The sequence below is a fragment of the Marmota marmota genome, unplaced genomic scaffold (genome assembly GCF_001458135.2).
Source record: "Marmota marmota marmota unplaced genomic scaffold, marMar, whole genome shotgun sequence".
Lineage (NCBI taxonomy): Eukaryota > Metazoa > Chordata > Mammalia > Rodentia > Sciuridae > Marmota > Marmota marmota.
Window position 1 is genome coordinate 22,322,174 of NW_025999977.1, and position 15,091 is coordinate 22,337,264.

A 15,091-nucleotide genomic window follows, 5' to 3' on the forward strand; every position below is an offset into this window, starting at 1 on the left:
GGTCACACAGATAATAAGTGTGGTCTATCTTGTTCCCTGGAATTTCCCAGTGCCTAGAAAAGTCCTTGGAATATAACATACACTCCATAAATAATTGTTCAAGAAAGGAAAGAAAGCAAGCTAAACCAGCCCCATTCTCCAGCCCACATTTAAAGGCAAGATGAGACCAAAATAATCTTGACTAGTTTAAACTTGGTGTTTAAACTCACTCCTGGTGCCAGGTATATTTCCATATTTCACCCAGTTGTCTCACAATGGGGCCTGGTGGGGCTGCAGGAGCTACCTACAAAGGTATTACAGTCCCACGATTTGGAGAAATGCAGATCTGGATTCAAATCCTAGCCACACTATGTCAGAGTTGAATGACCTTGGGCAAATGACTCAATATTTCTAACCCTTGGTTTTCTCATCTATAAAATAGAGATAATAAAGGTGTGTGCGGGTTAAATAAAGTAATCATGTCTGGCACATGTTCGATCCATGGTCTTTGCTCTTCTTACACTTATTCCACACCCCAAATAGGTGGGCAGATAATTAGCCAGCTGAGACCAGAGTCCTGTCATTCTGGGATTCCGTCTCCAGTCCCCCAGTGCAGGCCAAGTCCAAGCTGTAAGAGCAGGGATCTGCCCAAGGCTGCCACACTCAGGTCAAAGGTTGGATAATGTAGGCCTGGCTGGCCAGGCCCAGGCTCTGCTGTCCAGGAGGGCCCTATAAACCGCACTTGGAACCTGGAAGATGGGAATCGGTGAGTTTCCCAGCGCCTCTGTTTCAAAGCAAATTTACTAGAAGCAGAAATAAACGAGGGTGTGGCGGTTCCTTACATTCAAAACGAAAACAAAAGAAAAGAAAACAAAGAGCCCCCGCCCCAAGCCACCATGGCTTCGGACCTTTTCCCAGACGCCCGGAGCAGGGGGGGAGGGCGCGCCTTTGTAGTCGCTTCCCCAACTCAGAGCCTCGGGACGCCGTTGTCTCGGGTCCTCTGGCCTGGGATCCCGAATCCCATAGGCACCTGGGCTTCAAAGTTAAGGCTAACTGGCGGGATTCGCCCTGCCCAGCCCGGATCGGAACCACTGGCCCAGACACATCCACCGCTCACGAGAACGCGCGCTGGGCTCGATCCGCGCCCCGCCTCGGAAAGCACCCGCTCCCGCGGCCGGAATCCCGAGAATGCAGCCGCCCCGGGAAGCATCTGGCCAGCTTCTGGGCAGTGGGAGGGGCCAAACCCGGAATTTTTGAAGTGCTTTTTTGCACAAAATCTCAGAAAGGATTTCAGCCCCGTGAGGTTGAAGCCCACAAGAGTGAGAAGGAAGCTGTCCACTTCTCTTGGCAGCCTTTGTCCCGGCCTCTCCCCATCCCCTGCTGGAAATGCACCCAGACGCCTCTTCCCGGGCTGGAGGATCCCTTCTTTGTGTCTGCAGGAGGAAGTACTTCCCCAGCTGGAAACCGTCCGAGTCACCCCCAGCAGGCGTTTCCAGCTGGATTGTCGCCATCTTGTGGCAAGATTGGGTGACCACACTGGCCCTTAGCCAGAGCAGCATACCCATAACTTTCTTGGGTCCCAAGCACCTTTCTCTTTTCCCAACCAGCTAGGAACTGGAATTTTAAAATCATGTTCCCTGGCTATAGGAGTTGGGCTGTGGTGCCTCTGTTCCCTCGTCTCCCAATTGCATAGGCACGCCTTCGAAAGGCAACTAAGTGTTAGTTGGGAGGTCCAGGAGTGGCCAGGTGCTGCAGGCCTTGTGAGGGGCTCTGCCTCCTGGGGCATCATACCTAACCTGAATGAGTGCCAATCCCCCACCAATTTCCCATGAGACAAACTAGTGATTAAGAAGACAGAGACGCACTCTGTCTAGTTCCTACTGGTTAGTGATGTTATTATATTCAATGCGTATCATTAAAGGACCCCTTATTAAAGATTCCCTATTATTATTGTTGTTATTATTTAGCATTTATAATGTCTTCTGTATTTTCAAAGCACTCAAATACTATTATCTCTCTGGACTTTCCAAATACTACAGAGAAGCAGGCAGGTGACAATTTCATCTTATAAAATAGGTAAACTGAGGCATTATAATTAGTGTAGAGAATGTGCATTGATGAGTCAACAGTAATCATTTCTTTCTAGCTGATGACTGTCTTACTCTAAAGTGTCATAGATTCCAGTAGATAACAAATAGACACCCTAACTTGGGAAACTAGTTTCTCTCATCCACTTTTACAGCTCACAGTAATCACATTAGAAACCCAGAGACATTTTCAGACTTATGAGTCATGTGCTTATTTCATGAAGCACATAGACAATGCAATTGTATTTTATTTTATTTGTACAAGTCAAATACATCACATTACAAAAAGTCTGGATACTACAATCAGTAAATCAGATGTATCTTGATTTGAAGAATAACTGGTTTTCAAGGCAAATGCCCTAGTTATTAGACACCACAAGCATTTTTAAAAATACTAATGAAAAAGAACTATATTATTTTAAATTCCATTATCCTCTCAGAGACAAGAAAATCTATTTTCTGCTTTTAGATTTTGTTTTTCCTTTTCAAAAATATCTTCAGTCTTATGGTTAGGTCCACTTATAGTATCACAGGACCTTAAGTTCTTTGATAATTTAGTTTTCTCTCCAAAGCAAAAAAATAATTAACTATGCTCTGTTCATAGAAAACAATCACATTATGCACTCTTTCTCAGACCTCCTAAAAATAATCAGCCATTCTAGAGGTGTCCAGCTGAAAGCTTTGGGTTTAAACTCAAGAGCTGGGTCAGGTTGAGACAAAGGAAAATTTGTGAGGCTTGTCCTACCAACAGCTGCTAAGATCAGTCTATGTCCCTAGCAAAGCTACAGAGCTGAGGAAGTTTGTTCTTAGAGCCTTCCCATATGAACTTTAGTGATCTGTTCTTTTTACCTAGTTCTCACCCCAAATAAACAATTTCTTACTGTATACTTTTAAGGAAGTTGTTTGTTGGTTTAGAGCAATCAGGTTAGCCTTCTCAACTTACTCATTTATCTTATTCATTACTCAAAAAGAATGTATGTATAGAATATATTAATAGCTACTTTTAATGGGCCTATGGCAAGCAAGGCATTTGAAATTCATTTTTCCTACACAGTAATGCTTTAAAGTAGATTCTCATTATTCCTCCTTTACAGATAAGGAAACTAAAGTTCAAGAAAGTTCCAATAACTTTCTCACAGTGACCCAAGTGGAGAGAGAGCTGGGATGGGTGTCCAAGGCTGCAGTCCCCCAGCACATAGAAATCTGAAGCCACCTTCACCTTCTGGAACATTTCAGAAAAAAAACCCCGAGGGTACAAAAGGTAAATAGAAAACGAGGACTCACAAAATAACACAGAGTAGGGCTGGGGTTGTGGCTCAGTGGTAGAGTGCTTGCCTAGCATGTGTGAGGCCATGGGTTTGATTCTCGGCACCACATACAAATAAATAAAATACAGGTTCATTGACAACTAAAAATATTAAAAAAAAAATAACACAGAGCAACAAAATCTCACTCAGTAAGGAAAGGGAAAAGGACCCTGTTCAGTCCACTAGTCAGCTCCTGAGCCTCATCTTTGGGTTCTCTGTTTAGTCTGGTTAGACAAGGTAGAAGAAGGTGATGAGCTGTTGGAGAAGCTCACGACTCCCCAAACTCTTTTGGACTGCTTCAGTTTCCAGACAGTGGAGAATAAGTTTCTCCAGGGAGACCCCAGCCTTGGTCGGATACAAACAGAGCCCAAAGCCCTGGTCAGTCCTAGTTGCAAAACACAAATGTAGATACTTCTTATTGTGCTAGAAAAGAATTTTCCAGGATAGAAACAAGCACAGTGGCACACTCCCATAATACCAGTCACTCAAGAGGTCAAGGCAGGAGAATCAAAAGTTGGAGGCCAGCCTGGGCAAATTTAGTGAGATCCTGTCTCAAAACAAAACATGCAAATAAACAAAAAAGGGCTGGAGGTACAGCTCAGTGATAGAACATCCCCGGCTTAAAAGAAAAAAAAAAAAATCTAGGATAGTACAGTATACAGCAAATAAGAAAAGGATTATAAAACTAGAGGGCAGGCAATTTCCACTTAACTATGAGAAGAAACTGGTAGGAAATTGATAGGCAATATCTAATAGTGTGAGAGATTAGTATTCCGGAGCTAGGCTGCCTGAATTGCAATCTCAGTTCCATTATTACTTATTAGCTGTGTGACATTGGACCAGTCCTTTGGCCTTTCTGTGCCTCAGTTTCTTCATCTATAAAATGGGGTGATTATAGTACCTACTACATTAGGTTGATGTGAAGATTATATGAATTAATGCATGTGCTTAGTGCGGTGTTTAGTTTACTGTAAACACAATACAAATGTTAGTATTTATTACCACTGTAAGAGAAAAAAAAACTTTTTAATCAAATATACCTGGGTTCCTGGGCTCCTGTCCCTGCTGGGTTGTCCTGGGTAAATTACCCAAACTTCCTGAGCTTCAGTCTCCTCGTATAAAATCACTTTGCAAGGGCAATGGGGAGGAAAACATGCATGAAAGTGCTCATCAAAGTTTTGGTCATCAATAAAAAAAAAAAAAAAGTTTTGGTCACATAGTAGAGGCTCAATAAATTCCCATTTAATCCTTTTATAAAATTTAGCATTAGTGAACATTATTTTGGTGTGTTTAGTGATAGAAAAAGAATCTTACAAATGAAAGTCTATGTAATACCCAAATATACCTTATAATTAAACTGTATACACTAAAAATCCTTATAATTAAAAAGAGAACCTATGTTAAATGGATGTCATGATAACTCAGCCATAAAATGGCAACTATGCAGGGTGGATGCTCAGGAAAATTGTAAGAAACATCACCAGTAAATCTTTCTCCCGTTTTTTTTTTTTTTAATTTTTAATTTTTTTTTTTTAGTTTTCGGCAGACACAACATCTTTGTTTGTATGTGGTGCTGAGGATCGAACCCGGGCCAAACGCATGCCAGGCGAGCGTGCTACGGCTTGAGCCACATCCCCAGCCCTCTCCCCTTTTTTTGTATAAACATTTTAGCTAAATCTAAGCTTTTTGTTTGTGGTACACGGGTCTTCAACCCAAGGCTGCCTGCGTGCTAGGCAAGTGCTCTACCACTCACCTACCTCCTCAACCCTTGGCCAAACTCAAGCTCATCTTCCTTTTGAGTCTGGCTGGGGGCAGGATTTGGGGAATGGGTGCTGTGGGGGATGGCAAGATAAGGGACTTGGAATGACTCTCCAAGAGGCCATAGTGCTCACAGTTGCCTCACCTTTTCCTCTAAAGCCAGGGTCAGAGTAGCCACATCAGGGGCTGAGTGAGATGGAGAGTCTCAGACTGAGCAGCTGGCCCTTTTAGAAGCAGTGGACCCAAATGGGGTGGTTACCACTTCCTCACTCCTCAAAGCACAGTTCCCAGCTTCTGGCATCAGAGGCAGCATCAGCAACATCCAGGAACTTAGAGAAATGCAGAATATCACATCTTGCCCCAGACCTACTGAATCAGAATATGTATTTTAACAGGATTCCCAGGATATTTAGATTCATGTGGAAATCTGAGAAGCACTGACCAAGAGCATAGGAAGCTCACTGTAGCTGCTTGAGCTGAATCGACGCAAGGAGAGGGATAATGTAAATTGTACATCTTGTTTAAATGTTCTCTTCCCTTGAATCCATATTGTGTGCTTTATAAAAAGGAAATGACAATGGCCTATAATAGGTAGAGAGCCCACTTTAATGGATCAGAACTCCCCAGGGGCACCGAAGCCGGAGATGGCCTCCATGACAATTGAAAACTCACTTCAATGGCCAGGAAATGATCTACTAGCCAGGCAGTATCTGTGGAGAACCTACTGTATGTTCAGCCCTACTATGTGCAAGCACTGTAATGACACACACAAACATCCTGGTGGCTCGGAAATCAATGGACTGTGAGCATTCAGATCTGGGCTCTGGTCCAAACTCGCTTTTAAGTGGCCAGGCAATTCCCTCACCCCTCAGCATCTGTGTTTCCCCCTGTGAAAAACAAGTAGGTCAGATTAGAGGACCCTAAATTTCCACTCAATTTTAAAGAGAGAGAATTTTAATGGCCCTGGCCTCAAAACCTTGGTTTAATAGGGTAAAGTGATTTTAAATGACTACACTTGAAACAGGGAGCAGCCCAGGACAGGATGTGATTAAGGGCTGAGTTGTGCGGAATTGGCAGCGCCCGGGACCCTGGCTCCTGGAAGCCTTGCGCAAAGGGCAAGAGTTTGGAACCTCTGTAAACTCCTCCTCCCTGGCTCCCAGAGGCCCTGTGGAGGGGGCTGGCTGGACTTTTGCACTTGACCACTAGGTGTCGCTGTCATGATGTGAAATCTAAGGCTGGCAGTGACACAGGGAAACCTTGAGAAAGAACCCTTGGCTAAAGAGACAAAGCTGGCTTCCAGACATGGAAACCCAGCCTTCTTAGAGTGCCAGGAGCTCAGAGCACAGGGTTGCCTTGAACCAGAACAGAAATCAGTGCATTCACTGCACCCTGCCCAGGTTGGCTCAGATGATAAGAAGGGACCATCTAGAATGTCAGCAGAAAGCATCCCACACACTATCAGGACATGGGGTGCTAGAATCCCCTCTTTTCATGCTGAGTCTTTACCCACGTTCTGGGCTCTGTTACCCTGCTCCTCATTTGCCCTACAAGGAGACAGTAAAGAATTTCAGGCCCAAATCAGAACCTCTGCCTCCCCCACCTCCCCGCACCCCCAGCATGTCCCACCTCAGAATAACTCTGCTTCTGTGATGGAGAAAGAGACTTCAACACTTGTCAGCGGCTCTCAACCTGGTCACTCCATTCAGGGATAACTGCTCCAGACCCAATAGTGTTCCTTAACATTTTCACCTATGCCATTTCCCTGAAAAGGGGAAAATAGCATTATTAAGGCTCTACCATGTGCCCGGTGGCCCATAGTGCTTTACTTACTGTGCTCATGAGCCTGTTTCCTGCTACCCACTCAGACACCGCTTCTGAAAAACAGCACAGACAAACCAAAAAGCTGTGAACCTGCCTGTGAACCAGCAGTTATTAACACAAAACTTGGAGCCTACACACCTTGGTTGTTCTCAGATGTGTTTCTTGACAACCATGTGATAAGGTGGTTGTCATTCAATCTCTCTGAACCTTAATTTCCACATCTATAAAACAGAGGGATTAAATTCATACCTTAAATTTCGTTTGAGCATGCCTGGTAATTTGTGATGCCAGAAACATAAAAGTTAATACAGAGACCAGTTTTCATTTTTAAATTTCTTAAGATTTTTAACTTTGTATTCAAGTATAATTTACACACTGAAAAGTGCACATATCAACATAGACCACTGAGTTTTCAGATTAAACATGGTGGCACCAAAGATCAAGCATAGAACACTACCAGTATCAGCCCTTCATGCACTCTTCCAGTCACTTACCTCCCACCCCAGGGTTCACACGATCCTGACTTGTAAAAGTACAAATTAGTTTTAAATTTGTATACATAATATAAATGGAATCATTCGATATTTAGTCTTCTGTCTTTGGCTTCTTTCACTAAACATCCATGCTTTCACATATAGGTCAGTCATCCTACTTGCTATGTGACATTCCACTGAGTGAATATATAGCAATATATACACTCCCCAGCTGATGCACATTTAGGTAATCATTGGCAAGTTATTACAAAGAGTGCCTTTATGATTTTTCTAGTACGCATCTTTTGGTCGTTTATATTCATTTCTGCTGGACTCAAGACACTGATTTCTACTATTCCCTTTTCTGTGTTCCCCTTTCTGGTGAATTTGGTTTACACATGTGAAATCATCTGTATTTTGGTATTACAAGCACAGCCCCTTCCTGATGAACTAGCTGTGAAGGGACTTGAAAAGGTTTAGGCTACCACAATTTTACTAGTTCTTAAAATGTGTTTTATTGAGCAAGTAGATATATAACTGTGGTTCAGCCCTGCCTGTGTTTCAGTTTTGGTGACCACAGCCCTACCCCATGTGTTTTAGTTCTGTCTCCAAAATGAAGCTGTCAGATCACTGAACAAAAGGGACCAGGCCTTTCTTTGTCTACCACAGAGATTACCATAGGCTGAGGTAAGATGGGTGGATGTTCCACTGATTATTTTCATATTAAATCCATTCATTTGAACCACAGTAGGCTGAACTAGAAAAGCCCGTGGAGGAAGAATTGCCATCATCAGAGGTCCAGATGTTCTAGAGTGGGAAAGAGTAGTGGAAAATGATGAAAATCTCCTCTGGAAGTCTTAGCAAAAGACTAGTGTTTTATCAGCTCTGATTTGATCACATGCCTGGCTCTGAAAAAAAAAAATCAATCCAGCCAGTCCTACAACACATATTTGCCTGATTTTTAAAACTATGTGCACATAAGCTTTTAATGAACTTTTTAAAGTGCAAAATAAAGAAAAGCACATAAAATGCATTGATTCAATATGGTAGATAATTGGTCAGTGAGAAGCTAAGTAATAATTTTGCTGATCAAGAAAAACATGATTTTTGCCATCCCCAGGGTCTTTACTCCGTGTGTCTCTTTCCAATCACAACTCCTTCCTTCTTTTCTCTTGAGATAATTATTATCCTGACTTTTTAATATATGTATATTGATTTTTTTAGTTGTAGTTTGACACAATACATTATTTATTTATTTATTTTTATGTGGTGCTGAGGATTGAACCCAGGTCCTCGCACATGCTAGGTGAGTGCTCTACTGCAGCCCTTATCCTGGCTTTTATAGTAATTATTTCCTTTTCTTTATAGTTCTTCCAAATAAACATCCTATTAAAATATGGTTTAATTTTGCCTCTGTGGAAATTTATGTAAATACCATGTGACTCTTTCATTCAAAATCATCTGATAATCTAGGCATATTACTTTGTGTAGCTGTAATTTGTTCATTTTCATTGCTGTACATACAGTATTTCAATACATAAGTCTATCACAATTTAATCACATTGTTATTAGATATTTGGAGTTGATTCCAGTTTGTACTGATTATGAATAATGATTTCAGTATGGCCATTTTGATACACATTTACAAATATATGTTGGAACATTTCTCTGGAGTATATATTTAGTATTGAGATTATTGGTTCATAGAAGATGTATATTTTCAATTTTACTCTCCTACCCGTTATTCTAAAGTTGTACCAATTTACATGTCCATAAGCAATGTGTAAAAAGTTCCCATTATTTCACATCTATACAAATAATCCACATTGCCATACTTTTAAATTTTTTCCAAGCTGATTTTTTAGTGGTATTTTTCTATGTCTTTGTTTATTAATACAATAGGTGCCTTTTAACATATTTAGCCCTTTGTGCTTCTACTTTTAAGAGATGTCCAAGTCCTTTATTGTTTCTGGATCCAAATTCTCTGTCAGATGAATATATTTCTTCTTCTGTGAAGTGTCTGTAAATATCTTCTCTCACTTTTGCTTCATTTTTTTAATAGTATCTTTTTAAAATTTTTTTATTTGTTTTAATTAGTTATACATGACAGTAGAATGAATTTATACTCTTTGACATAATTTCTCACTTTTCTGAGTGTACATGTTGCAGAATCATATTGATTGGTCATGCAGTCATACACACACACACACACACACACAGTAATAATGTCTGTTTTATTCTACTATCTTTCCTATCCCCACATCTCCTCCCCTCCTCTCCCATCATTTCCCTCTACCTAATCTAATGTAATGCTATTCTTCCCTAGTGCCCCCCCCTTATTGTGAATTTTCATCTGCATCTTAGAGAAAACATTTGGCCTTTGGTTTTGTGGGATTAGCTTATTTCACTTAGCATGATATTCTCCAACTCCAACCATTTACTGGCAAATGTCATAATTTCACTCTTCTTTAAAAGCTGAGTAATATTCCATTAAGTATATATACCACATTTTCTTTATTCATTCATCTATTGAAGGACACCTAGGTTGGTTCCATAGTCTAGCTATTGTGAATTGAGCTGCTAAAAACATTGATGTGGCTGCATCACTCTAGTATGCTGATTTTAAGTCCTTTGGGTATAAATCAAGGAGTCAGACAGCTGGGTCAAATGGTGGTTCCATTCCCAGTTTTCTGAGGAATCTCCATATTGCTTTCCATAGTGGTTGCACCAATTTGTAGTCCCACCAGCAATGTATAAGTGTACCTTTTCACCACATACTCACCAACATTTATTGTGGCCTCTATTCTTGATGATTGCCATTCTGACAGGAGTGAGATGAAATCTTAGAGTAGTTTTGATTTGCATTTCTCTAATTGCTAGAGATGTTGAACACTTTTTCATATATTTGTTGATCAATTGTATTTCTTCTTCTGTGAAGTGTCTGTTCAGTTCCTTAGCCCATTTATTGATTGGGTTATTTGTTTTTTTGGTATTAAGTTTTTTGAGTTCTTTATATATCCTAGAGATTAATGCTTTTTTGGAGGTGCATGTGGTAAAGATTTTCTCCCAGTCTGTAGGCTCTCTCCTCATGTTATTAATTGTTTCCTGAGAAGAAGCTTTTTAATTTGAATCCATCCCATTTATTGATTCTTGATTTTACTTCTTGCACTTTAGGAGTCTTGTTAAGGAAGTCAGATCCTAGGCCAACACAGTGCAGATTTGGGCCTATTTTTTCTTCTATTAGGCACAGGGTTTCTGTTCTAGTACCTAAATCTTTGATCCACTTTGAGTTGATTTTTGTGCAGGGTGAGAGATAGGGGTTTAATTTCATTTTGCTACATATGGATTTCCAGTTTTGCCAGCACCATTTGTTGAGTAGGCCCTCTTTTCTCCAGCGAATGTTTTTGGCACCCTGGTCTAATATGAGATAACTGTATTTATGTAGGTTTGTCTCTGTGTTCTCTATTCTGTACCATTGGTCTACAAGTCTATTTTGGTGCCAATACCATGCTGTTTTGTTTCTATAGCTCTGTAGTATGGTTTAAGTTTTGGTATTGTGATGCCTACTGCTTCACTCTTCTTGCCAAGGATTGCTTTAACTATTCTGAGTCTCTTATTTTTCCAAATAAATTTCATGATTGCTTTTTCTATTTCTATGAAAAATGTCATTGGGATTTAATAGGAATTGCTTTTGGTAGTAGGGCCATTTTGACAATATTAATTCTATTAATAGGAGCATGGGAGATCTGTCCATCTTCTGAGGTTTTCTTCAACTTCTTTCTTTAGTGTTCTATAATTTTCATTGTAGAGATCTTTCACATCTTTTATTAGATTGATGCCCAAGTATTTTTTTACACTATTGTGAATGGAGTAGTTTTCCTAATTTCTCTTGCAGTGGATTCATTGCTGATGTATAGGAATGTGTTTGATTTATGGGTGTTGATTTTATATCCTGTTACTTGGCTGAATTAATTTATTAGTTCTAGAAATTTTCTGGTGGAATTTTTTTTGGATCTTCTAGATATAAAATCATGTCATCAGAAAATAGTGATAGTTTGAGTTCTTCTTTACCTATTTGTATCCCTTTAATTTCTTTCTTTCATCTAATTGCTCTGGCTAGAGTTTCAAGGATGATATTGAATAGAAGTGGTGAAAAGAGGACATCTTTGTCTTGTTCCTGTTTTTAGTGGGAATGCTTTCAATTTTTCTCCATTTAGAATGATGCTGGCCTTGAGTTTAGCATATATAGCTTTTACAATGTTGAGGTATGTTTCTACTATTCCTAGTTTTTCTAGTGTTTTGAACATTAAGGGGTGCTGTATTTTGTGAAATGCTTTTTCTGAATCTATTGAGATGATTCTTGTTTTTAAGTCTATTAATATGATGAATTATGTTTATTGATTTCTGTATGTTGAACCAACCCTGCATCCCTGGGATGAACCCACTTGATCATGGTGCACCATTTTTTTATTATGTTTTTGTATGCAATTTGCCAGAATTTTATTGAGAATTTTTGCATCTATGTTCATTAGGGATATTGGTCTGAAGTTTTCTTTCCTTGATGTGTCTTTTGTTTTGGTATGAGGGTGATATTAGCCTCATAGAATGAGTTTGGAAGGGTTCCCTCTTTTTCTATTTCATGGAATACTTTGAGGAGTATTGGTGTTTCTTCTTTGAAAATCTTGTGGAAGCCAGCTGATAATCCATCTGGTCCTGGGCTTTTCCTGGTTGGTAGCCTTTTGATGGTGTTTTCTATTTCATAACTTGAAATTGATCTGTTTAAACCATGTATGACCTCCTCATTCAGTTTGGGTAAGTCATATGTCTAGAAATTTGTTGATGTCTTCAATATTTTCTATTTTATTAGTGTATAAATTTTCAAAATAGTTTCTAATTATCTTCTGTATTTCAGACATGTCCGTTGTGATATTTTCTTCTTCATCTTGTATTTTAGTAATTTGAGTTTTCTCTCTTTTTCTCTTCATTAGCATGCTCAGGGGTTTATCTATTTTATTTATTTTTTCAAAGAACCAACTTTTTGTTTTGTCAATTTTTAAAATTATCTCTTTTGTTTTGATTTCATCTCTGATTTTAATTATTTCCTATCTTCTACTGCTTTTGGTGTTGATTTGTTCTTCTTTTTCTAGGGCTTTGAGGTGTAGTATTAGGTCATTTATTTGTTGACTTTTTATTCTTTTAATGAATGTACTCAGTGCAATAAATTTTCCTCTTAGAACTGCCTTCATAGTGTCCTGAGATTTTGATATGTTATATCAGTGTTCTCACTTACCTCTAAGAATTTTTTTTTATCTCATCCTTGATTTCTTCTACTATCAATTCATCATTCAACTGTGTATTACTTAGCTTCCATTTGTTACAGTAGCTTCTATTTTTTATTTTATTGTTGATTTCTAATTTCATTCCATTGTGGTCTGATAGAATGCAGGGTATTATCTCTGTTTTTTTGTATTTACTAAGAGTTGCTTTGTGGCATAATATATGGTCTATTTTAGAAAAGGAGTCATGTGCTGCTGAGAAGAAAGTATATTTGCTTGTTGATGGATGAAATATTCTATATATGTCTGTTTAGTCTAAATTATTGATTGTATTATTGAGTTCTATAGTTTCCTTATTTAGTTTTTGTTTGGAGGATCTGTCCAGTAGTGAGAGAGGTGCGTTAAAGTTGACTACCCAGTATTATTGAATTGTGGTCTATTTGACTCTTGAAATTGAGAAGGGTTTAATGAATATAGATGTTCCATTGTTTGGAGCATAAATATTTATAACTGTTATGTCCTGCTTATATATACTTCCCTTAAGCAGTATGAAATGTCCTTCTTTGTCTCTTTTGATTAACTTTGGTTTGAAGTCTACTTTATCTGAAATGAGAATGGAAACCCCTGCTAGTTTACGCAATCCATATGAGTGATAAGTTTTTTCCCATCCTTTCACCTTCAGCCTGTGGATGTCTTTGACCATGAGGTGAGTCTCTTAAAACAGCATATTGTTGGGTCTTGCTTTTTAATCCAATCTTCCAGTCTATATCTTTTGATTGATGAGTTTAGGCCTTTAACATTCAAGGTTATTATTGAGATCTGATTTGTATTCTCTGTTATTTTGATTTATTTCTGGGTTTTGATTTATCTTAGTCTCTCATTTGGTTGAATGTCCCTTTAGTGTAGATCTTCCCTTTGCTGGTTTCACTTTATCATCATGGAATATTTTATTGAGAATGTTCCATAGTGTAGGCTTTCTAGTTGTGAATTCTTTTAATTTTTGTTTATCATGAAATGTTTTAATTTCATCGTCAAATCTGAAACTTAATTTTGCTGGATATAAAATTCTTGGTTGGCATTTGTTTTCTTTCAGAGCTTGAAACATATTATTCTAGGACCTCCTCGCTTTGAGAGAGTGCTGCTCCTACTTGCAGAGACACCACCAGGGAAGCACTCATGCAAAGGAGCAAACCCAAGATGCAGCAGCAAGACAAGAGCCACCAGCACTCTCATCAGGAAGACCCCAGGCTCCTCCAAATCTGCAGGCACCCCCACACTGGACCTGCAGGTCCCAGCTGGAGTCCCCAGACAGAGGCTTTTATGGTGGTAAACCTGCTGGCACTCAGGCCCCACTCCCTGGCTGGTGTCCCAAAATGGGTGCAGCCACTTGCAACCAAACCTGGAGTCTCCCCTAAAGCAGTTCTCCAGGCCGTAGCAGCGATAGTGGCAGTGGTTGTTGGCAGCAGTCAGCGGGTCAGCAGTAGTGGTGGCTGCAGTAGTGTTGGCTGCAACAGCAGCTGCAAATGCAGCTGTGGGGGCAGCAACACCAGGCAATCTCCAGGAGTCAGCAGCAGTGTCAGCTTCAGTTGCATCTGGGGCAGTGGTTTCTTCTGTGGCTGCAGCACCCAGAAAGAAGACCTCCAGGTGATCTCAGGCTGGCAGCAACGGAATCAGAGGCAGCAGCAATGGCACTAGCGATGCCTTTACAGACCATTCTGGATGGATTTTCTTATTTGCTGAGTTTCAAATTCAGTTTCCCCACTTATAAAAGGCAGAGGGAGAGGGGCAGGTTAGGGCCAGTGCTGAAGAATTGGGGTGCCTGATTTCCCAAACCAGAGATGTCTCAGCAGGTGGGAGGATCCTTCGGACCAATAGTATCTTTTTATAAACAAAAGCTCCTAATTTTAATGTAGTTAGACATTTTAATCTTTTCTTATATGGTTGGTGCTTTTTGCTTACTTAAGAGACCTTGTTTAAGCTAAGCATGGTGGTGCACTCCTGTAATCAGAGCAACTTAGGAGGATGAAACATGAGGATCAAAACTTCCAGGCCAGCTTCAGCAACTTATTGAGACCCTATCTCAAAATAACAAATATAAAAGAGCTGGGGATGTAAAGTGCCCCTGGGTTCAATCCCCAATACCAAAAACAAACAACAAAACAAACAAATAAATAAATAAAAAGGAACTGGGGGTATAGCTCAGTGGTAGAGCACCCCTGGGTTCAGTTGCCAGTAGCAAAAATAAATAAATACTAATCCTCCCTTAAGATAGTTTTTTAAAATTATTTTTTAGTTGTAGTTGGACACAATACCTTTATTTTTATTTATTTTTATGTGGTACTGAGGACTGAACCTAGGGCTTAGCACATGCTAGGCAAGCTCTCTACCAC

General features: G+C 39.7%; 1 long non-coding RNA gene across 1 annotated transcript; it reads left to right on the forward strand.

The window, feature by feature from the left end:
• The first annotated feature begins 580 nt into the window (after positions 1–580).
• Positions 581–13,929, forward strand: LOC125617313. Its single transcript, XR_007348294.1, has 3 exons — positions 581–745; positions 3,161–3,327; positions 13,795–13,929. It is a non-coding gene; the product is annotated as an uncharacterized LOC125617313 (long non-coding RNA).
• The last annotated feature ends 1,162 nt before the right edge of the window (positions 13,930–15,091 follow it).